We start from the raw sequence: 21,731 nt of genomic DNA, 5'->3' as shown, positions 1-21,731 counted from the left end.
GGGAATGGCATAGGAGATAAGGGTATAGCTGGGTGACCTCCAGGGTAGAAAATGGAAGTTACCAGAGGAAGTCACTGGAGGTGACATTCTGACATTAATGTGATAGGAAATAAGAGTCAGCCAAGTTGGCTTTCCAGAGGCAATGACTAGGAAGGAGAATCATAGGCAGAGCCCACCAGTCGGGCACAGGCACTGCAAGGATACTAGGGCAATCAAGGAAAGGAGAGAGAGAGAGAGAGAGAGAGAGAGAGAGAGAGAGAGAGAGAGAGAGAGAGAGAGAGAGAGAGAGAGAGAGAGAGAGAGAGTTATATGGCAGTGGTAACATCTAGGGGCCAGGGGAGCAGGGTCAGATGGAGGAGCTTCTGCTTGGTCATCTAGACAGAGAGGGAACATTATTGGTCACAGAGGCTGCAGGGAAGTCTGTGGGGCTGTTGCACCTAAAGGAGGAAGAAAGTGGGGAAGGAAGAGTGAGAGAACTGGAGGGTTTGGTCAACCTGCCAAGATTAGAACCAGGTGAGTCTGACTCACAAGTTTATCTGGGTTCCTGTCCTTATCTCACATGACATCAGTCTGCACTGTAGCCACAGAACCACATGCCCAATTAGCTGGCCTAAATCCACTCAACAGTCCTCCTTCTGAATAGAGGTTTGAGGCACCTACTGTGTGCACTGCACACAAGGCACAAGGCAAACTCCAGAATCCTTTCTACTGCAGAAATAGCAACTACTCAGGATGGACCAAGTAGCTAGAGTAAAGGACCTTTTATCGCTAAAGAATGAAATTCTAAGCACCAGCTAGCTAGACAGCACCTGTCTAGATACAAGACAGGGTGCACAGGAATGCTTTACAGCCAGTTCCTTGCAGACAGAGGTTTCTACTCAGGGATGGTTCTGAGGAGAATGTCCTCAGAGGTAAAGTCTCTGTCCCCCAGGAACATGATGGAGGGTATCTCACCTTCCTATCCTGAAGGGACTGGTGGAGGACTGGCTCAGGATGGATGTGCTGGGTGAGGAGAAGCTCATGAGGGAGGCACTTGGATTTTACATACCAGATAGTGAAGGCAGGTGAAGAACAGAGATGTAGACAGGTAGTGCCAGGATTCTATCCCCAGCCTTGCCCCCCGCCTTAACCTTGAGGGTATGTCCAACTCTGCAGCTATGCTGAAGCCACTACAAACACTTTCTCTGGATCTGTTTACCTCTATATTCTTGCCCTTTAAAGAGACTGACATCGGAGGGATTGAGATACAACATGGGGGTGGAGGAAGATTGCCAAAATACCTCTGATATGGCAGTGCTTCCCCCAGGGAACCCCACAAGATCAAGTCCTGCTCAGCTGTTAGTTCTGAAGCAAGCTTTTCTCACAAAGGGACTTTAGGGAAGCTGTGTCAGCACTACTAATGCTTAAAAGGAGGGGAAGGCGGGAAGAACAAAGTGTACTGTAACTTTTCCTGATGGCTTTGCCCTAACAGGTACCTGTGTTTCACAAGTCGACAAGTGTGACAATGATGAAGAGAATCTCATCATCGGGCACAATGTTTGTACCTGAGCAGGGTAACAAAAGCAAAGGGTGTCATTTTGAATGTAAAGTGACCTGGTTTGGGAGTTAGACAGAACTAGTATGTGATTCCCAGGCCCACCTAACTTCTTTCCGTTTGCTCCCTTGTCTGTAGATGAGAGTTTGGATACTCACTTCTCCAGGCCTTTGGAAATACAAACTGTACATGTGAACAACACAGTGGGTCCTCAATAGGCAGGCTTCAGGAAGATCCATTCGCATCAGGCTACATGGGAGAGTAGAGACACATTAATGTGGACGGCAAGGCGCCAGGGCCCATGGGAATAAGCCTACTCTATAGCCAGAGTAGGAACAGTGTACTGAGAGGGTGATTGCTAGAATGGAGCCATCGTGAATGAGGCTCATCCTCACAGTGTGCTCTGTATCAGGCAGAGCCAACTGTGGTTCTTGTCTTCTGCCCCGAATAGTGTAAAAATTGATGTAGTTTTATCACAGGGTTTTGTAACCAATACTGAGGACAACTCAGGGGTTGCCTCAAAGCATTGAAGAATCCCTTGGAGGGTCCACTTCGGTGGGAAAACAGCTGATGTTGGCCTTGGGATAACTGTTTGTTTTGCAAGGTTAGTTAAAATTAAATTAAATTAAAAGCTAATTAAAATTAAAATAAAAAAAATAAAATGTCTCTCTGAGCTAGGGAATGTCTTGTCCTACTCCTTTTGCTTTATCATTTTCAAGGAGGGCTCATGTCAATGAAAGGTTTCTTTTCAACTACCTGGGAACAGAGATTAACACTCAGAGGACTGAAAGTTCCTGTGATTACAAAACAACCCCCTCTCATGGTAGACAGGGGTAGCGTCTCCCCAATAAGCTGACAGGCCAAAGCAGCTCCATAGAGACCGTGATTTCCACATCTGGGTTGCTCTGCCTTGGCTGCAGCTCGAATACATGCAACTTCTTGATTCTGCTTTCAGCGTCAGCTTCTTCCATCCAGGTCAAAAGGAAAAAAGAACACTGCAAATAAAAATCAAACAGCAGGCATGTGCCTTAGCCTCCTAACTCTAAACCAGAACCAATCACCTAGCCTATCCTTTAGCAGCAGATAATCTGCTCTCTGGAGAGGTCTTGTCTGACCAGCTCTCTGTGGTGCCTAGCTGTGCACTGGCCACTAAGACGCAGAAAAAAAAAAATGGCTGCAGCCTCCTTGCTGTGTACCACTGCAGCAGCATGACATTTACTACCCACCCACTAAGCTCATGTAAGCACTTTAGGCTTTCTCTAAGCTGCCCCTCCAAATTCCTCCAACCTCTTCCACTGACCAACTACAAGGGCTCCTCCACATCTTCACATATATAGTGACATCAGTGCGTGTCCCACTCCTGGGTGCCAATTTTATGTTATTCGGCTACATGGTAGTATAATAAAGTATCTGAAGCAAGTGTGGAGGAACGGGTCATTGCATCCTCTTCTAGCGATTTCAGTCTGAAATCAGAAATCCCCATGGTTAGGCTTCTGATGAGCATGATAGGAATGACAAAGTAAACAGATCATAACACAGCCCCAGTGCCAACACCAAGAAGAGCCCAAATCAGGGATTGTTTGCCTTCAGGACCATGTCCCAAGGACGAAGGACTTGCCAAGGCCCCACCTCCTAAAGCTTCCACCATCTCAAATAATGCCACTCTGGTGAATCATCCTTCACCAGATGAACCTTTGTGGGACACTTACTGTACTGTGTGGCATTTATTTGTGGTGGTGCTGGAATCCAGGGCCTCATGTGGGCAAATCAAATACTCAACCACTGGAGCATTTCCCCAAGAACTTTTGTTTTTATGTTGTTTGAGTTAAGGACTCAGTAACTTTGCCTAGGTTGGCCTCAAACGATTCATCTTTCTATATTTTCTGTTCCCTAGAATTTAGACTTTTAAGTTGACTGTGTCTCCTAAAACAAGAGAGATGGCACTGTGGTGAGGGTGCCTCTTAGTGGAGTCCATTGTTCTCAGTTTATGGGGGTGGGGCTAGCCTGGGCAGGGCCCCTGAATTTTCTTCTGGGAGATTGATAACTTTTAGTTTTCTAATCTTAGCTCTTACATTTAGGTCTATGATGCATTTTTTTGAGGTAGTTCTGAGGCTTAAACTCAGAGCCTGCATGCTGTTTGCCAGCATTTTTGTTCAAGGCTAACACTCTAGGACTTCAGCCATAGCTCCACTTGTAGGTAAGAGTCTCACAGACTTTCCTACCTGGGATGCCTTCAAAGTGTGATACTTGAATCTCAGCCTTCTCAGTAGTTAGGAGTGCAGGTGTGAGCCACTTGCACTCTCGGTTTTTAATTTGGTTTATTTTTTTAATGATACATTAAAAACATTTGCATGTGGAATTAGATAAAGGTTACAGTTTAATTATTTCCATGCTGATGGAAATAATTTTCAGTTTAAAAAATTACAGTTTAATTATTTCCAGCACCAGCCTTTCCTACTGAATAACCATATCAGGCATTGTAGAAACTCAGGTACAGGGCTTTAGTATTTAACACTCGTGTCCTCTCTCCTCATGGCAATAATGGTAAAATAAGGTGTGAATTCAAGGGTGTGAGTCATTTTTTTTACCTGTTATGAAATTGTTAGGGTATTCCAATAAACTTACCAAGTTTACTAAAAACAGTTGCCAGGATGTTTCCCCCAAAACAGTTTGTGTGTGTGTGCATGCATGCACACTAGTCCTGGGGCTTGAACTCCAGGCCTGGGTACTGTCCTTGAGCTTTTTTTTTTTTCTTATGTCTAGCACTTTATCACTTGAGCCATTTTGTCACTTGTGCCTTGTTTTGGTTGTTAATTGGAGATAAGGGTCTCATGAACTTTCTTGCTAGGGCTGGCTTCAGACTGTGATCCTCAGATCTCAACCTCCCAAATAGCTAGGATTACAGGCATGAGCCACTACAGCCTAGCCAGATTAATTTCATTTTATACAGAAAGAATATTTTAAAGTAATGAGATAAGAATCAATTAGGAAATACATTGTATATGACCTATACAAATTATATGCACATGTATTTATCTACTGAGTTACATACAAACTAGGGATCTCAGGCAATGCAACAAGAAAAATCCCAACTTAAGATGTTATCAGTCTCTGAGTGCAGGTGACTCACAGCTGCAATCCTAGCTATTTAGGAGGCTGAGAACTTAGGATGGAAAGCCCAGGAGACTCTTATCTCCAATTAACTAGCAGAAAAGCTGGAAGTGGAGCTGTGGCAGAGCATTGAACAGAAAAGCTTAGGAACAGTGCCTAAGCCCTGAGTTCAAGCCCCAGGACTAGAACACACACACACACACACACACACACACACACACACACACACACACACACACACACACACACACTATTATCAGTCAAAAGGTTTGGAGGCCATCTCTTCACCTATTACTGGTCTATGGATTAAGATCTACTCACAATAAGAGTCTGGTCTCCCCGCCCTTCCCTTTACCTCTCCCCCGCCTTTACCGAAGCTTGAACTCCACCTGAGCACTGTCCCTATTTTTTTTTCTGTCAGTGATGCATTCTTCCACTTGAGCCACAGCTCTGTTCCTGGCTTTTGGGTGGTTCCTTGGAGATAAGAGTCTCAGAGACTTTGCTGCCTGAGCTGGCTTCAAAGCATTATCCTCAGATCTCGGCCTCCCGATTAACTAGGATTAAAGGTCTGAGCCACCTGTACCTGGCAATACGTTTCTTATTATGTGTTGATCTGTGCATAATGCACACAGTGTCCCAATTAAGTTTGAGTTGGTGAGCTCTATATAGGCATCTGACCCTGAGACAACAAGCTTGTGAAATCCTTAGTGAGTAGAAATTGTGATTAGAGGTGGGGCTTTGTGGAACTCTGTCAATAGGGACACTTCCTATTATGTATTCTCAAAGCTTGGATGTGCTCATGTGTACCCTTCTGCATATGTCTGATGATATCTTACTGCACTCTTTAGTTTTGGTCACCATTGATACCGATAGCTTCTTCTGGTGCCTCTTATGTATTTCACTGTCAGTTACAGGCCATCTGTGTATGGTATTCTCTGTTAATCACTTTTCATACATTTTCAGACAACATTTTTACAGTGTGCATGTTTGCTCTTACCTACATCCCTTTATATATGCAGTAAATAGTTCAATGCAGTGAACATTAATTCTTATAAGGCAATGATCCTACTGAATTTCTAGTTGGACTGTGGTTACAAATGAGTTGTCATGTTCCCATAAACCTACATAAACAGACACAATAACTAAGATGCAGAACTGAAAATTTTAAGATATTGGAATTTTAAAGTACTTTCTTTGAGAAATACAGATAACAAGAAATGAAATTTGAAATAAGGAATATCACTTACAACAGAACTTGAAAATACCATAATATATTTAGTAAAGATACAGCAATGTATAGGCAAGATTCTAAACAGATGTCTACATTTTACTGTGGAGAAACTTTCAAGCAGCTGAGATAATGGGAGGGACATGCCATGTTACTGGATTCCAAGATTTAAGACTGTGAATATGTGGATTTCTTCTAAATTATGTAGAGATTCAATGTAATCCTAATCAACATCTCAGCAGTCTTGAACTAAAACCGCTGTTCACAACTATTTAAACATAATTTTTTAAAATTAATAAAGGGAGATAACATTCAAAATTTAGTCTGGCTGGGTGCCACTGGCTTGCACCTGTAATTGAGAGGCTGAGATGGAAGGGTCCTAATTCAGAGCCAGCCTGGTCAGGAAAGTCTCTTACAATCCAATTAACCATCACAGAAACAGAAGTGGAGCTGTGGCTCAAGTGGTGGAGTGCTAACTAGCCTTGCACAAGAAAGCTCAGGGACAGTGCCCAGGCCCTGAGTGCAAGCCCCAACCAGGATCAACACACAACACACACACACACACACACACACACACACACACACACACACACATCAATCTATCAATTAACCACATAAGCCCCATTAATGTAAACCAATTTGGAAAATACTAAGTTCTTTTTGTAGCACAATCTTCAATGGTCAAATTTTACTGTAAGAGTATATACAAATACATGTGGGAACCCAATTTTGTCCTTCTTAGGGATTCACTATTCTCAGGCAAAATGGTTGTCTTTCATGAGGGCCACTAACATGGGCACAAATTACCTGATAAAATGGTAAATTCTATCTGCTAAAATCCCCACAATAGTGTCTTTCTTGCACCTAGAGTGTGGCGCAGGCAGCAGATCAGTGTGGTCTCTTGTTCTGTGAGCATCCTGTGGAATCTTCATTGGGCTAAGTGTGCCTGAGGCCATGCATTGCTCTGTTCTACCAAGAGACCTCCACCTCCACTGTGTGTGCTTTGGAAAGAGGCAAGTGTGAGAGCTGCATTTAACATGGCTGCAATACAGAATGTGACCTCAACCACTAAACAGTCTGAGCTTAGGTAACACTGCTTAGAGTGCATAGATGTCAACTGTCCTGAATCTGCAGATTGTGTATAACACCCACATCCCTGTCCTGGTTTCCCCTAGTCTTCTGGAGATCTTAAGCTTGTCCCTAGAATCTCCTGTCTGGACTATGGGACATGTGGTCCTGAATATAGAGGAGACATAGCACTCCCAGCTCCAACTCCAAGATTAGCAGTCTGGGGTCAGCTCTCAGGAAATTCTTTTCTTCCTCACTTTCTGCTGCATGTCCTGTGTCACCAGAGCTATTTTGCAACATAGCCCCATCCCCAATTCCATTTATGTTATAGAATGCAGTCGTTAGGGGTAAAAGGAAGGGTTGAAGGAAGCGAAAGGTTGGCATCAGGTTGAAACCAGGTCTTGGAAGCTGTAATGGATGGAGCCATTCTGAAATCTACAAAGCCCTGTTCTTGTCATGCACAACCTCCCAGCCATGGATTATTTCCTCACAGAAACTCTAAGTCCTGTGATGTAAAGTATGAAACCGGTCAAGATGGATTTTACTCATTAATTGACACGTTGAACTTTGTAAAGACTATTTAAACCACACACTCAAAATAAAAAGAAATTTTAACCAGGCACTGGTGGCTCATACTTGTAATCCTCTCATCTTAGGCAGGTGAGAGTTGAGGACCAAGGTTTGAAGCCTGACAGGACAGGAAAGCCTGTGATACTCTCATCTCCAATTAACCACCATAAAAACCTGGAAGTGAAGCTATGGCTCAATTGGTTGAGTGCTAGTCCTCATCAAAAAAGCCCAGGGACAGTGAGTGCCTAGACCCTGAGTTCAGCTTCAGGACTAGCACCAAAACATAAAAATACATAAAATAATAAAAAAGAAAGTCTACATCCTAAAATCACTATCTCTCTTTGAGCAATTCTAAAGGCATTCCACTATAAATTAGAGCTAAGGAGTGGGGAAAGCAAGGAAACTGGTAATTATAGTGTCCTTGCTGATAAAGAACACAAAGGTGAACCAAATAAAATATGAAGATGATTATAACCATTATCATTCAAGATATCTTGAATAAATATAGAGGTTCCTATTAAAACTAAGATATGGAGAGAAAGGGTAGAGGGGGAGAGCTAGAAAGAGAGAAATTCAAAAGCCTCTGATTTCCTAATGAAATTACTTCCTTAATTGAACCCCTCATGAATGAAACACATAGGGGCCAGTAACACAACAAATACCAACTTTGTGTGTATGTGTGTGTGTGTGTGTGTGTGTGTGTGCGTGCGTGCGTGCGTGCGTGCGTGCATGTGCATGTGTTGGACTGAACTGGGGTTTGAACTATGGGTCTTGACATCGCCCTCAATCTTGTCTCTCAGGTCTGGCACTCTACCACTTGAGCTATACCTCCATTCTGGCATTTTGGTGATGGAGTATAGAGGACTTATATCCCGACCAAAGTATATATCCAAAAATATATAATACATGTTATCACTCATATATAGAATCTAAAATGGTTAAAGTTATTCAAGTAGAGGACAGAACAAAGTTATCCAGATGCCAAACAAAAATAGGGAAGAGGTGGTTACAGGAGAGAATTGTTTTAAAAACCTCTAATTTCCCAGTCAAGTCTTTCCTTTTCTTCTTAAAAGAATAAAACATATAGAATCCAATGTAACAGTGTATACTATCTCATTTTGTGTGTGTTCCTGAACCCATGCCTGTGCTAGGGCTGTGCTGTCCTTTAAGTTTTTCTGCTCGTGACTGGCTCTTTACTACTTGAGCCATACAGCCAGTCCAGCATTTTTCTGTTTAATTGAAGTTGGAGTGTTAAAGATTTTTCTGCCAGGGCTGGCTTCAAACCCTAGTCCTTAGATCTCAGCCTCCTGAGCAGTCAATATTACAGGCATGAACCACTGGTGCCCAGCTACTAGCTTACATTTTTGTTTTGTTTTGTTTTTATATATTCAGTAAATAGATCAATGCAGTGAATATTAATTCTTATAAGGCAATGATCCTGCTGAATTTCTAGTTGGACTATGGGTATACATGAGTTGTCATGTTCCCATAAACCCACTTCAATCCTGGGGATTAAACTCAAGGCCTGAACACTGGCCCCAAACTTTTATGCTCAAGGGTATTGCTCTACACTTGAGCCACAGCTCCACTTCTGGATTTTTGGTGGTTAACTGGAGATAAGACTCCAGGGACTTTCCTGCTCAGGCTGGCTTCCAACTGGGATCCCTAGATTTCAGCCTCCCGAGTAGCTAGGACTATAAACCTGAGTCATCATAGCCTGGCTACTAGCTTACTTTTAAAAATCTACTTGCTTATCCGGGCTTTCTTCTTGGCTTTCTTTTCCATACAGTATTTTCAACACTAAATTGTAAGTTATATAAAAGGAAGTGCTAAGAATAGAAATGCACACCGCTTACTATTTGCATGAGTAAAAGTCTTCATTAAAGAAGTCACAGGAATCCTTTGCCTAGGGGAAAAAATAGTTGCAAAAAACCTCCATCATTCAAGTAACTGTTTAAAAACTATTATCTCTGAACTAAGTGTCAAATAACATCTTTTAGTCTCAATCTCCTTTGATTCTCTTTCTTTCTTTCTTTCCTTTCTTTCTTTCTTTCTTTCTTTCTTTCTTTCTTTCTTTCTTTCTTTCTTTCTTTCTTCCTTCCTTCCTTCCTTCCTTCCTTCCTTCCTTCCTTCCTTCCTTCCTTCCTTCCTTCCTTCCTTTCTTTCTTTCCATGAGTAAGGTAATGAGTACATTTCCTATCTAGCAGTTAAGCATTTTGTTTTTTTCCCTTCCCCTCCCCAAATTAGAAAAGTGTATATACAAGATGCAGGGCACCGATATCAAATACAGTGAAAACAGAGGTTATACCATGGGGGAGGAACATACCAAAGAAACAAAAAAATCACATAATATATTATAAGTACATTAAAAACAATAGCAAGAAAAAAAACCACTTGTGTCCCTGTCTTGGGGTTCATTTCGCTTGACATCAACTTATATGGGCATATGTACATAGCTTTTCTGCTTGTCCTAGACATATACTAGTTATTGCAAATAAGGGAAACCATGGGACCTATGTTTCTTTGGCCCTGGTTTACTTCATTTAATAAGATTTTTTCCAAGTCTTTCCATTTCCTAACAAATGGGACGATGTCATTCTTTCTTTTTTTTTTTTTTAATATGAAAATACCGTACAGAGGAGTTACAATTACCTAGGTAAGATAATGAGTACATTTTTTATCAAGCATTGTTGCTTCCTCCTTTGTTTCCCCTTCCTATCCCTTCCCATATCCTGCCCTCCCCAACCATATCCCCCCCCCCCCCCCACCCAGGCCCAAGTTGTAAAGTTCGTTTTTCGACATAAGGACTTGTACATCTCATTGTTGCAATGGGTCCAGAGTATCCTATTTCAACGATTTGTTTTTTCCCTTCCCCTCCACAAATTATACCAACATCAAATAAAGTGAAAGCAGGGGATATATCATGAGGGAAGCACATACAAAGCAACAAAGAAATAATCTTATAAATGTGTTAGAAACAATCGCATGAAAGAGAAAACCATTTGAATACTTATCTTGGGGTTTATTTCACCTAACATCAACATATCTGACCGTTTCTGCTTGTCTCAGACATATTCTAGTTATTACAAATAAGGGAAACCATGGGGTCTATGGTTCTTTGGGCCTGGCTTACTTCACTTAATATAATTTTTTCCAAGTCTTTCCATTTCCTAACAAATGGGGCAATGTCATTCTTTCTGATGGAGGCATAGAATTCCATTGTGTATATATATATATATATATAACACATTTTCTTGATCCATTCATCTACTGAGGGCCATCTGGGTTGGTTCCATATCACAGCTATGGTAAATAATGCTGCAATAAACATAGTTGTGCTGGTAGCTTTAGTATGGTCTTGTTTGTAATCATTTGGGTAAATGGCCAAAAGTGGGATTGTTGGGTCATAGGGAAGCTCTATGTTATGTGGAGTCTTTTGAGGAACCTCCATTCTACTTTCCAAAGTGGTTGAACAAATTTACACTCCCATCAACAATGCAGTAAGGTTCCCTTCTGTCCACATCCCTTCAAGCATCTGTTGTTATTAGAGTTCTTGATTATAGCCATTCTAACTGGGGTGAGGTGGTGTCTCAAAGTTGTTTTGATTTGCATTTCTTTTATGGGTAGAGAGGTTGAGCATTTCTTCATGTGTCTATTGGCCATCCTTCTTTCCTCTTCAGAGAAGTTTCCGATGTCATTTTTTTCTGATGGAGGCATTGAATTCCATGTGTGTGTGCGCACACACACACACACACACACACACACACACACACATATATCACATTTTCTTCATCCATTCATCTACTGAGGGGCTTCTGGGTTGGTTCCCTATCTTAGCTATGGTAAATAATGCTGCAGAAAACATAGTTGTGCTGGTAGCTATGGCCTTGTTTGTGATCATTTGTGTAAATGCCCCAAAGTGGGTTTGCTGGGTCATAAGGGACCTCTATGTGGAGTCTTTTGAGGAACCTCCATACTGCTTTCCAAAGTGGTTGAACAAGTTTACATTCCCACCAACAATGCACACGTCCCTTTCAGCATGTTGTTATTAGATGTCCTGATTATAGCCATTCTAACTGGGGTGAGGTGGAATCTTAGCATTGTTTTGATTTGCATTTCTTTTGTGGATAGAGAAGTTGAGCATTTCTTCATATATCTATTGGCCGTTCATTTCCTCTTCAGAGAAGTTTCTCTTTAAGTCTTTAGCCCACTTATTTATCGGGTAGTTGTTTCTTTGAGGATTTGTTGTTGGGGAATTTAATTTTTTGAGTTCTAAGTATATTTTAGATATGAGACCCTTTTCTATTGTATGGCTAGTGAAAATCCCCTTTGACTCTTTTATTTCAATATTTAAGCCCAGATCATCAAAGGTACATGTGCTTGTTATCACTCATGGGTAAAACCTAAAACAGTTGACATTACCCAAGTAGAAAAGCCTATTTGCCCTGATTTGGTCATGCTCCATTTTACGTATGAATCAAAATAGCACATTGTCTCCAAATGTATATGATTATTTATGTCTATTAAAACTTTTTTTTTTAATTCTTGCCTTAGCTGGGTGGGTGTGGCGCAAGCCTGTAATCCTAGCTACCCAAGAGGCTGAGATCTGAGGATCCTGGTTCAAGGCCAGCCCAGACAGGAAAGTCCATGAGACTTTTGTCTCCAATAAACTATTCAGAAACATTGGGAAGTGGTGCTGTGGCTCAAAAGCACTAACCTTGAGCACAGAGAAGCTCAGGAAGAGAGCCCAGGTCCTGAGATCAGGCCCCAGGAATGGTAAATAAATAAATAAATAAATATCCTTGCTTTGTCTTGCCTTGCCTTGCTGTACCCACCTGGAATGGTCTGGAAGAACAGCTTCTTTTTCTCTGGCCACCTGTGTAACCCAGGTCAGATACCTGTCCCTCAACACCAATGCTAAAACATCAAATCAAGATGCCTTCACAATCCTAACAATATTATACATACACCTGGTGGGGTAGTATACTTGAAAAAGAGAAAAATCTTTGTTTTTCCACAAGAGAATATAGATCTTTCAAAAGGAGACCTTACAGCCTTTGTGAAGGAGTGTTGCTTCCTTACAACAAGCAAATATCAGGCTTGAGAGAAAACTTGGAAGAGATAATAAAAGAAGTCAGTTCTCTAGTCTGTTCCAATCTTTTTTGTGTGTGTGTACACATTTAGTTTTATTGTAACAAAGCAACTTGTACACTTTTAACGTTTAAAACTCAGCATCATCTTTCCTTTCCAGTGAAAACAAAAGAAAATTTAAAAATAACTGAACAAAATTACAATACAGAATGTCAATTCCAAATAAGATCCTACAAGGTCTGCTGATTCTCCTGTAGTGCCAGGGCTCAAGTCATCATTAGGAGAATTTTATTTTAAAAGTGTCATCTTAAACTGCAAGGATGTCCGTTAAACATCACAATTACACATGCCAAAGGAGAAGCCATGTTGTCAAAATGCCCACTTAACCCACCCAAACATCTCAAACCCACCCTTTGCTGACCTTCTAGAACCCCATTTTTTAAAGTTTTTTCTTTTTTTTTAAACAAGAGAAAGCAGACAGATACATGTTGGTAATGCTAACTGTCCATATTCACATAGACACAGTGTAATCTCTGAGCCCAATATACAGAGAAAGGTGAAGAAAAGCTAGAAATCTATGCACTACTACACAGGGCCTGGTGCCTCCAGCAGAGCAAAGCAACCGGAGGCTTTTCTTGTTTCCCACAGAGCAGGTGGCGGTGGTGGTGGTGTTGATTCCGTACAGTTTTTGTTGAGACAGAAAGGGATAAAAATGAATTTAGAACAGAGGTGTGTGGAGATTCTTTTCCCGTTGTATTCTGAGCAAGGTATTCCCCCCCAAATAAGTTGAGAACCATGGTGTTTTGAGAAAAGAGACCTCAAGAACAGGACAAATGAGCACAGAGGGAGAGAAGACTGCAACTTGCTCCCAGGGACTGGAGAAAATTAAGGAAAAAAAAAGTTGGAATCCATCAGTGTTTTCTATTAGTCATCTCCTTCATCTTCCTCTCCTTCTTCCCCTTCATCATCATCTTCGTCTTCTTCCCCTTCGTCCTCATCCCCTTCTTCATCAATATCTTCTAATCCTTCCTCCTTTTCTTCATCATCATCATCCTCTTCCCCTTTTCCCTCCTCATCATCCATGTCAGGAACCAGGTAGTACTGCAATGGGTTTGGCCAGATGTCGTCTTTGATGACCTCTCCCAACTGCACCAGCGTCTGAGTGGTCAGCGAACCAAGTGAAGAAGCTCTCTGGTTCCTCATGCTGCCGCTTCCTGCTGGCTTTATTCTGCTTTGACTGGAGCGCTTTGTCAAATCCTTTCCAGACTTCCATTTGATTTCAGTGGACTTTGAAGATGGATCACCGCTCTCATTCAGATGAAATTCTTTGGAGAGAACTTTTTTTCCAAAGTAAGGATTTTCATCAAAATAAAAATCTATTCTGTAACCTGATTTTATATCTTCAAATTCTGTCACTTCAACTCTGGTCAGGTAATGCAGGGCCTCTTTATCCTCCTCCCCCAGCAGTGCAGACACTTGTGGATGGTTGACAAATGTTACCCAAAAATTTGGGATTTGGGCGATCAATTCTGACCTCTTCTGAAAAAACGGTTGGCGGAGTTTATTATATTTCTGTTCTACTTTCAAAATCTCCTCACTGGCTTGTTCATTAAGTCTGTCTATTTCATTTTGTACTTCATCGATATGTTCAATTGCTTCTTGCTGTTCTTTTTCTGAGGTCTCGTCGGCCCAGTCGTGGTTGGAGTTGAGCTCCTTTTTTACTGACTTTGGCCGCTGACGTCGACTTGGTGCCGCTCCGCGGTCAGGGGCGCGGGGAAGGCGAAGGGGGGAGGGCGAGTGGGCGGGCGGCTGCCCCTCACGCCACGCGCGCGGGTGCCCGCTCCGTCCGGCCGCCTCCTCCAGGCGCTAGATCGCCTGCTCGATCGCCGCTCGCGGGTCGCCCTCCCCCTCGCTTGCTGGCTCGATCTGCCCGCGGCCTGGCGCGGAGGGAGCGGCGGGGGCGGCGCGCTGTGCCCGGACCCGGAGCTGCTGCGCGTGGAGGGGAGGCGCCGGCGGGCAGGCGGCGGCAGGCGGCTCGCTCCCTCACTCGCGCACCGCTCTCCGGCTTGTTCCATTCTTTTTTTTTTTTAATTTTAATTTTTATTATTTGTGAACAAACTGTACAGAGGGGTTACAATTACATGGGCAAGATAATGAGTACATTTCTTACCAAGCATTGCAGATACTATAAAACCTCCACCCCGGGAGTTCCGGGAAGATGGCGGAGGAGAAGCTGGAATCTGAACAAGCTCTCGCATAGAAAGCAGTTTTAGAGTTCCAGTGAACAGTCCTAAGCCAGAGAATCACACCAAGTGTGCCATCACAGGACAGAGAGTTAGACAAGAGAGGGGAAGCCAAGACAAGGAGACACATCTGAGCGTCTGCCAGCAGCCGCCGCGGCGGCGGCAGGGTCGCAGGCGCGACCGCAGCAACGGCCATACCTGAGCGCTCACACAGAGAGTCCGGGACGAAGGAGCCAGACGCAGCGGGCGAGAGGATTCTACTCAACACCAGCAAGAACCAACAAGGAGCGGACATCTTCAGCCTGCAGTTTGCAGACCAGAGACGACCCAGGATCCAAGACTCGGCGTGAGTAGAAGCCCAATGTCCTCACTCCTTCTCAGGGAGCAGAGGAGGGAAGGCCACCCCTCCCCCCCCAGCACCAGTGATCTCCATCTTGGATACCAACAAAGCTCGGAGGAGCTGCTAGCTCCAACTCAGGCCTTGGAATAAAACGAGTCATTTAACAGGTCACAAGAACTTAACGGCGAAGTGACCTGCCAGACTCAGCTCCATCCAGGGAAAAGTCACCCAGCTCAGGCACCAGCCATTGGAGTGGCTTTCCTCACTGGGTAACCAGAGCCAGAGGCTGCCCCTCCCTCTAGCAGCCTCCACAATCAATTGAAAAACAGAAACCCTGAGAATGGCTCCAGGGTGGGCTCTGTGAGGTTTTCACAAAATAGCCCCAGGGAAAAGCTACTGTTTGTTGAAAGGCCTCAACTCTACCAGAACCTAGCCTCATCACCCCTCTTTTGTGATTCTCAAAGCAGATCACCCTCCCATTAAACTAACCTGGGAGGGGGATCTCAAAATCTTGGGTAAAGCAGAGCATTTTTCTGCCTGTTCGAACAAACTGACTTAAGAAACCAATCAAGCCACATGACCTCAAGCTGACCAGAGACTCCAACAAGAGGCTGGTTACAGACAAAAGGGAGATACAGGATTCTTCCCACCCCTCCCAAAAAAATCAAAAAAAAAACATCAAAGAACTTTTTTTTCTTCTTTTCTTTTTTCTTTTTTTGGTACCTTATATATATATAAAAAAAAATTTTTTCCTTTTCTAAAACTTTTATTAATCTTTAATTTTTGCCTTTTTTGAAAAAATAATTGTTTTCCAGTAACTTTATTTCCCTCTTATAATTTTTATTTTAGGAATACGTGAATGTACATTTTCCTTTCTTTTCTTGTCTTCTCTCTCTTTTTCTTTCTTTCTTAATTATCTTTTTGTTTTTTGTCTAGCTCTACTGAACTTCTGATCTTTTTTTTCTCCCTTTCTTATCTTTTTCACCTTTTCCTTTCTTTTGTTCTTCTGTATGTGACTTAACTCTTGTCCTGCACATCCTCAGATAAACCCATAGTTAACTAGTAGACCCTATCTCCCATTGTGTACACACTTAATCCACAAATTTATTACTCAATCCAAAACCTCTGAGACTTAAATTCCTTAATAGCAGTACTACCTCTTTATACCTATATAATATTTTAAGCATTTTTTTAAGTTTTTCACATCTACTCTATCTCCCTCCTGTTTTCTCATTTATATTCACATTCCTCTCTAAATAGATGGTCTTTCAATCTCCATAACTATATTAATTTTTACGTTTCTAATTTTTTTTTCTGGTCTCTTTTCATTTCCCTTTCCCTTTCTTCTTTTTCTCTCCCTCTCTACTTGCATCCTACCCAACCTATTTCCTGCATTGAGATTAGGACATAGTTAACTCTCCCTGTGCCTCCCCACACCAATCTATTCCCAATTTTTACCCACATCTCTCCCTAACCCTAAAAATTTCTGGTTTTCCAAATTCTTCTCTGCGGTTCGAAGCCCACTAACGTATAGTTGTTTGATGCTGAATAGATGTATCTGTTGAACTAGATTGTATCTGTAGACTATTGACTGTATAAATGCAAACGTTGGTTGATGATTGCCTTAAGATAGTGTTCTAGCACAAAACTGGTGCTATTTTCATCTCAAATGGGCAGAGTAAGCCGGAAAAACACAAGAAAAATGGCAAATCCGGGTATCTCAATTCCCAATCTTGATAATCAGGGGTCAGATCAGATAATGAACAATCCAGAGGAGAGTTCCCAAATAGCTCTACAAACACTGGTGGCAAACATGATAAATGAGAAGTTTCACAACTTACAAAGGACTCTGTATGAGCATGATAGGGAGAGAGAGGAGGCATCCCAAAAGTTTATACAGGAATATCATAAGCGTGAGGAAGCTACTCAAAAACTGATACAGGATTTGCGTGAACAACTTGAGAATACTCAAAGAGAAAGGGAGGAATGGCGTGAGCAGGCTGAGAACACTCAAAGAGAACTGCAGGAATCCCACGAATGGGAGGAAAGAGAACTGCAGGAATCCCACAAACGGGAGGAAGCTAATCAAAGAGTAATTCAGGAATTGAGAGACAAGGTAGAGAACACACAAAGATCACTAAAGGCATTCATGGAATCCATTAACAAAGAGCTGAAGGAAGTCAGGGAGACCACAAAGGGAATGCTGAATGGAACCCAACAGAAGGAATGGGAGTCCAAAGAAACCATAACCAATCAACTAAGTGATTTGAGAACAAACACTGAACACCAAATTAAGGAAGTAAAGAAATTCATACAAGACCTAAAACAGAGCTTCAACAAAGAACTTGAAGCCATCAAAGCTGACCAATTAGAAGGAAAAGAGATAAAAAACAAAGTAGAGAGTCTTGACAGCAGGTTAGACCATGCAGAAGATCGAATCTCAGGGATTGAAGACAGCCTAGATATTATAAAGAACATACAACCATCCAAGACAAGTCCAAGAAGTATGATAGATCTATCCAACACCTGGAAGACAGCATCAGAAGGCCTAATCTAAGGATAATGGGGGTAGAGGAGCACCTAGAAACAGAAGTTAATGGTCTAGGAAATTTGTTTAACAGGATCCTAGCAGAGAACTTCCCAAACATACAAAAAGATAGGCCTATTCAGATACAAGAAGCTTTTAGAACCCCAAATAGAACAGACCAGAATAGGACATCCCACCGTCACATTATAATCCACACAGGATCAACTCAGAACAAAGAAAAGATCCTTAAAGCTGTCAAGGAGAAAAGGGTAATCACCTATAAAGGGAAACCAATTAGAATCACCTCAGATTTCTCAGCAGAGACAATCAAAGCAAGAAGAGCCTGGAATGATGTATGCCATGCCCTAAAAACAAACAACTATCAACCAAGAATACTGTACCCAGCTAAACTCTCCTTCATAACTGAAGGCCAAATAAAAACCTTCCATAGCAAAGAAAAATTGAAACAATACATCTCCACCAAACCAGCCCTACAAAAGATTCTTAAAGATGTCCTACACATAGAAAACCAACAAGACCACAATAAAGGCCAAGAAACCGCACCCAAACTGAGAATCCAAGAACCATAGGAAGAACCCAGTTTTCGCAGCCCCCAAGAAGGTGGATAACATGGCAGGAATTCTCAAATACCTCTCAGTCCTATCTCTTAATGTTAACGGACTGAACTCTCCAATTAAGCGACATAGACTGTCTAGTTGGATTAAAAAACAAGACCCTTCTATCTGCTGCCTGCAGGAGTCACATCTTGCCTGTAAAAACAAACACATTTTCAATGTTAAAGGCTGGAACAAAATCTACCAAGCAAACGGCCCCCATAAACAGGCGGGAGTTGCAATCCTAATATCAGATAAAATAGACTTCAAATTAAAATTCGTGAGAAGAGATAAAGAAGGTCGCTACATACTAATTAAAGGATCTCTCCTTCAGGAGGATATTACAATTCTAAATATCTATTCGCCAAACAATGGAGCACCCAAATTTATCCAAGAAACACTACTTTCCCTCAAATCCCATATAGATCCAAAGACATTAATTGTTGGGGATTTTAACACACCACTCTCCCCACTAGATAGATCAACTCGGCAAAAACTCAACAGAGAAACCACAGATCTAAACAGCTGCATAGATCAACTAGACTTAACAGATATCTACCGAACATTTCACCCAGCAGCATCAGAATACACGTTTTTCTCAGCAGCACATGGAACGTTTTCTAAAATAGACCACATTTTAGGCCACAAAGCAAACTTGTCTAAATTCAGAAACATTGAAGTTATACCTTGCATTCTCTCTGACCACAAGGGAATAAAATTAGAACTCAACACCAAAAGCCACCAAAGAAAGTCCGGTATCACATGGAGGCTGAACAACACACTGCTGAATCAAGAGTGGGTCATGGAAGAGATTAGAAAGGAAATTCAAATGTTCATGCTATTCAACAAAAATGAACACACAAATTACCAGCTCCTCTGGGACACAGCAAAGGCAGTACTCAGAGGCTAGTTTATAGCTCTGAGCTCCTACATCAACAAATTGGAGAGATCTGAAACTAGCAATTTAATGACACATCTAAACCTCCTTGAAAAAGAGCAGCAAGATAAACCCCAATCCAGTAGATGGAAAGAAATAATCAAAATTAAATCAGAATTAAATGAATTAGAATCCAAAAAAACTATAGAAAGAATCAACAAAACAAAGAGTTGGTTCTTCGAAAAACTTAACAAAATTGACAGACCCTTAGCAAATCTTATCAGAAAAAGAAGAGAACACACCCAAATTAATAAACTCAGAGATGAGAATGGAAACATCACCACGGAAACAACCAAGATTCAGAACATTATAAGGGAATACTTCTCAAAACTTTATGCTAATAAGTTTGAGAACTTGACAGAAATGGACCTCTTCCTAGCAAATATTGACATGCCAAAACTAAACCAAGATGAGTTAAACCAGCTTAACAGGCCCATATCAAGCATTGAAATAGAAACAGCAATAAGAGACCTCTCAGCTAAGAAAAGTCCAGGACCAGATGGTTTTACAACGGAATTTTACAAGGCCTTCATAGCAGAGCTCACACCAATACTCCTCCAACTCTTCAATGAAATTGAAAGAGAAAGCTCACTACCGAACACATTCTATGAAGCCATCATAACCCTCATCCCAAAACCAGGCAGGGACTCATCAAAGAAAGAGAACTATAGACCCATTTCTTTGATGAACATTGATGCAAAACTTCTCAAAAAAATTTTGGCCAATCGACTTCAACAATTCATCCAAAAAATCATACCCCACGATCAAACAGGATTCATTTCAGGGATGCAAAGCTGGTTCAATATACGCAAATCAATTAATAGTATTCATCACATCAACAGGAGCAAGAATAAGAACCACATGGTTATCTCAATAGATGCAGAAAAAGCATTCGACAAGATCCAACACCCCTTTATGATGAAGGTTTAGGAAAAATGAGGAATCCATGGAACATTCCTCAATACAATAAAGGCTGTATATGACAAACCTACAGCCAGCATTATACTCAATGGTGAAAAACTAAAGCCATTTCCTCTTAACTCAGGAACAAGACAAGGATGCCCACTCTCTCCACTTCTCTTCAATCTAGTATTAGAATGCCTAGCTACAGCAATAAGACAAGATGCAGACATAAAGGGGATCCAAATAGGGAAAGAAGAAATAAAACTCTCCCTCTTTGCAGATGACATGATTTTGTATTTAAAGAATCCCATAGACTCCACTCCCAAATTACTCAAGCTGATTCAAAACTTCGGCAAAGTAGCAGGTTATAAAATTAACCCCCCAAAATCATGGCTTTTCTGTATGCCAACAATGAGAAAAGTGTGGCTGAAATTAGGAAAGCAACTCCATTTGTAATAGCCCCACAAAAAATAAAATACCTAGGAATTAGCTAAAGAAGTGAAGGACTTCTATGATGAAAACTTTAAAATCTTGAAAAAGGAAATCAACACAGAACTTAAAAAATGGCAAAACCTCCCATGCTCCTGGATTGGAAAGATTAACATCGTGAAAATGGCAATACTTCCCAAGGCTATCTACAAATTCAACGCAATACCTATCCAAATTCCAACCTCATTCTTCAAGGAAATAGAAGAGGCAATCCAAAAATTCATATGGAACAATAAAAGACCCCGAATAGCAAAAACGCTCCTGAATGGAAAGAACACTGCTGGAGGAATATCAATACCAAACTTCAAACTCTACTATAAAGCCATAGTAATCAAAACAGCTTGGTATTGGCATAAGAACAGACCTCAGGACCAATGGAATAGAATTGAAAACCCAGAAATGAACCTACAGACCTATAGCCATCTAATCTTCGATAAGGGAGCTAAAACAATAGAATGGAAGAAAGACAACCTCTTCAGTAAATGGTGCTGGCAAAATTGGTTAACTACATGTAGAAAACTTAAGCTAGATCCTTATATATCACCCTGCACCAGAATCAACTCCAAATGGATCAAAGACCTTGAACTCAAAGCAGACACTCTGAAAACATTACAGGATGGAATAGGAGAAACCCTAGGTCTCCTTGGCTCAGGCCGAAATTTTCTGAATAGAGACCCGGAAACACAACAAATCAAAGAAAGGTTGGACAAATGGGATTGCATAAAGTTGCAGAGCTTCTGCAGGGCAAATGACATAGCTAGCAAGATCAATAGAAAGCCCACGGATTGGGAGAAGATCTTTACTAGCCATACAACGGACAAGGGTCTCATATCTAAAATATACTTGGAACTCAAAAAATTAAACCCCCCAACAACAAATCCTCAAAGAAACAACTGCCCAATAAGTAAGTGGGCGAAAGACTTAAAGAGAAACTCCTCTGAAGAAGAAAGAAGGATGGCCAATAGACACATGAAGAAATGTTCAACATCCCTAGCCATAAAAGAAATGCAAATCAAAACAACATTGAGATATCACCTCACTCCAGTTAGAACAGCAAAAATCAAGAACTCTAACAA

General features: G+C 41.5%; 1 pseudogene; it reads right to left on the bottom strand.

Annotated features, from left to right (window-relative positions):
* Window positions 1–13,462: 13,462 nt before the first annotated feature.
* LOC122112038 lies at window positions 13,463–14,677 on the bottom strand (annotated as a pseudogene).
* Between the last annotated feature and the right edge of the window lie 7,054 nt (window positions 14,678–21,731).

Source organism: Dipodomys spectabilis, unplaced genomic scaffold (assembly GCF_019054845.1).
Source record: "Dipodomys spectabilis isolate Male_0828 unplaced genomic scaffold, ASM1905484v1 ptg000091l, whole genome shotgun sequence".
Taxonomy (NCBI): Eukaryota; Metazoa; Chordata; class Mammalia; order Rodentia; family Heteromyidae; genus Dipodomys; species Dipodomys spectabilis.
Note: the sequence above shows the minus strand (reverse complement) of the source record. Positions and strands in the feature narration are given on the sequence as shown.